The sequence below is a fragment of the Chiloscyllium plagiosum genome, chromosome 37 (assembly GCF_004010195.1).
Source record: "Chiloscyllium plagiosum isolate BGI_BamShark_2017 chromosome 37, ASM401019v2, whole genome shotgun sequence".
In the NCBI taxonomy this organism is placed as follows: Eukaryota; Metazoa; Chordata; class Chondrichthyes; order Orectolobiformes; family Hemiscylliidae; genus Chiloscyllium; species Chiloscyllium plagiosum.
This window is the reverse complement of record NC_057746.1, coordinates 22,312,331-22,316,506: the sequence shown is the minus strand read 5'-3', so window position 1 is coordinate 22,316,506 and position 4,176 is coordinate 22,312,331.

Below are 4,176 nucleotides of genomic sequence, written 5' to 3'. Positions count from 1 at the left end.
CAGTTCTCACCCTAACTGTTCAAAATGTCTGGTTTTATGCCCCAAAATATTGGATCATTTCATTTGTTGTCATCAAAACACTAAATGCAAATTCAATTGGAATTTGGTATCCTGGGGCATAATTTAATTGATTGACCAAATTCAAATTTATTGTGTACCATGGTAACTCAGTTGCACTACTGGTTTCACAGTCAAATGTTACATTTTAAATTCTTTCAGCACACTCTATGCCTCTCTCAGTCTGTGCCATCTTCCAGTCTCTCTTAAAGGTACAGCATACCTCTACAGCTTCATAACACATTGCCAGCTGAAAATGCCACCTCGCCACCTTCCTTATCTCAACTCTATGTCTTCAATTCTGGACAATTCTCTTTGCTAGTTATATATTACATCCAACACCATGGCTGTTGTCTTATTAAGTAACATTTTGCGTTATAACTCATTGAATGCCTTTTGGAAATCCAAATCTATTGCATCTACTGCTTTCCCTTTAATTCGCCTACATATTATCACCCCAGTAATAACTTTGTCAGACATGATTTCCCCTTCTTGAAGATATTGGGTTATGCTTGATAACTCTTGATGAGTAATTCTGAAGATAGTTGTTACTTTCATATTGCTTATTTTATCAGAACAAATTTTCAAGTTGACAACTAGCCAGTGAACCATATATAAACAAAGTTCAAAAGAAAATTGTGGCCTTGTTTTGCAGGGAAACAATTACTTGACAAAGACCAAGGTATACATTTCATCTAAATGCACATTATTATAACAATTATTGTTATTTCTAACTATTCATCTGTTTGTACATACCAGTACTAAGTTTTTTAATTTGTCCAGATTGTATATCGAGTTAGATTTTGAGATTAAATAATGGTTGGAAAGCAGTCAGTTCTACATGAACAGTGGAAAGTGTTTGACATCTAACAATGAACTCCACTGTTGGTGCTTGCCACAGGAATCATATTATTTGATCATCATATAGCATTTGTAGTGATTTATAAGGCAATTATTTTGTGAATGAAAAATGTTATAGCCTTTAACAGATTAATCTGTTGAATTTCATTTTGTTGTGCTGTAACCATTTGTAATGCAGAAATTACCAATGTGTTTGCCACTTTTAATAGTCATAAATAAAGTTTATTTTTTGCATAGAATAGAATAGCATGACAAATCTTGCCTATTGTTGTATATATTGTTAACAAGGTCCTGCAAAAGAAAAAGAGCTCTCATATGTTGCAAAATATTTTAAAAATAGCATCAGTGCAACAGAAGGAAAATCATCCCAGTATTAAGTAACAAATTGGAAATAACTTGTGATGGAAATGATTGTGAGGTTAGCCAATAATTCTGAGAACAGAAATGTATCTCAGTAACTGTGGCAATTAGATCCAAAAGTGGCTTTGAAAGGTCAAATTGTAACATAATGACTTTACATTGCTGCTTTATGAGATTGCATGACCACACAGATCCCATGATCCAATATAGACTGAAGGAAACATTTGAATATGTTTTTGATATTTTTAATGGTTCTGCTATTTTTATCAATCCCTCCCACCATTACGTAAACCTTGTCAGGCAAACTTATTGTCAGCTTAAAACCTCAATGAAAAGAAATGTAAGGTCATTAAAGGAATTAAGTCAGCATTACAACCATAAACTGGGTCCTGTAATAAACTATCCTTTCCTTACAATTTGCCAAAACAGCAAATTAAATGGATATTATAGCAGAAACAACTTCTCAATAAATTAATGAAAACCCACACTTAGAATGTTAACTTTGCAATTGCAAGATATTGTTGCCTTCATGTGGGCTTATGAAGATTTAAGTATGAAACTATAACTCTTTTATACTTACATATGACCTTTTATTATAAAATCAATTTTAAAATACATTATAATAATGAATATTATATCATGGAACAATGCAGATCAATTTAATCTGATTTTTCTACTTTATGTTTATATCTAATGTTTAAATGTACATTAAATTGGAACATAGAATCACATGCATTTCAAGAAAACTATCATCACAACCTAGCAAAAACAACTTAGACAATCTTGTAATTGTCTTGACTCAATCTTTCAGGGGAATCATTGCAGAACTCAATCTTTCCTTTCTCCTAATGTTGCTAATGCTTTATCTGTGTGGATTTTGAATATATGCGTATTGCCTTATAATTTTGCACCACAGATGAAACAGAATGTTTTTGTTCATAGCATTTTGACAAAAATAAACAATCTTTATCATTTGCATATACTGTTTTGTCTATGAATTCTTATGGTTCAAATAGTACCCCCATCTAGCTATCTCTCACGTATTTGTCTGTCCTCCAAGCTCAATACTTCAATGTTCTCCTTTGTAATACTTCATGGCACCTATTCAAATTATGGATATGGTCCATTTTGTTTCTAATCATGCCTAATAACTTAATTATACTTTTTAAAAATGACCAATTCATTACGTCATTTAATAAGGAAAGGAATTTCAGTTTTCAAAGTATATGCACCTACCTATTAATTCTTTTAGTAATAGGACTGACATGTACATCCTCCTTTAGATCTCTTGGATGAGTGTATCCATGAGGTGGATGATGTTATGATGTTCCATTATGACATTGTTTGGTGATAAATTAGAATGGGTTGATTCATGGAAAGCAGATGCCAACAAACCTGCACTTTGTACGTTTATGTGCGCTCCATATCTAAAGACCACTTATGAACTTAAAACATACAGAAAAATGAGTTAAACTCATTTATGACTGCTACAAAGCATTTTATCACACCAGTCACACAATCTCCACTTCAAACCTGCTACAAACAGAAGTTAGCAGCCATTTAGCCTCTTGAGCATGCTACAACACTCCAGAAGATCATGGCTGATCTTACTCAGGCCTCATCCACTTCTACCGTTTGACACCATTAAGAACATAGAATACAGAGCATTACAGCACAGTACAGGTCTTTCGGCCCTTGATGTTGCACCACCCTGTGAAAATAATGTGATGCCCATCTAACATCCACCATTCTATTATTACCCATATGTATATCGAATGCCCATTTAAATGCCCTTAATATTGGCGAGTCTACTAATGTCGCAGGCAGGCCATTCCACACTGCTTCTTCTCTCTCAGTGAAGAAACTACCTCTGACATATGTCCAATATCTATCACCTCTCAATTTGATGCTACGCTGCCTCGTGCTATCCGTCACCTTCCTAGGAAAAAGGCTCTCACTATCCACCTATCTAATCCTCTGATTATTTCATACGTCTTGATTAAGTCACCTCTTAACCTTCTACTCTCAATGAAAACAGCTTCAGTTCCCTCAGCCTTTTCTCGTAAGACCACCCTTCCATACCAGGCAACATCCTAGTAAATCTCCATTCCAAAGCTTCCACATCCTTCTTATAATGCAGTGACCAGAACTGCAAGCAATACTCCAGGTGCGGCCTTCCCAATGTCTTGTACAGCTGAAGCATGACCTCGTGGCTCCGAAACTCAATCCCCCTACCAACAAACACCAACCTACCATATGCCTTCTTAATAACCCTATCAAACTGGATGGCAACTTTCAGGGATTTATGCACCTGGACACCGAGATCTCTTTGTTCATCTACACTGCCAAGAATTTAACCATGAGCCCAGTACTCTGCATTCCTATTATTTCTTCTGAAGTGAACTACTTCATACTTTTCCACATTAAATCCCATTTGCCACTTCTCAGCTCTGCACTTTGTCTATGTCACACCCACACTGATTTTATTTTGATGTTCGTGACACATTCTTCAGGATTTGAAATCGCCGGTCTAGCTAACAAGATGAATTAACTTCTGTTTCTAGCAGGTTTGAAGTGGAGATTGTGTGACTGGTGTGATAAAATGCTTTGTAGCAGTTATAAAAATCACAAAAAGTATTGATCCTGAGTGTCATGAAGTGTGCTCATGGATTGTGTGTGGGGTATTGTTGAGGCAAGGAGAAGTCAATTTGTCTTCGATGTTTCCATTCTATTGAAGGTCAAGGCTATGTTGTGATGCTTACTATCCATGTCTGCTTATCCAGCTACATATCAGTCATAGAGTCATAGAGATGTACAGCACAGAAAGAGATTCTTCAGTCCAACATGTCCATGCTGACCAGATAACCTAAATTACTCTAATCCCACTTGCTAGCACTT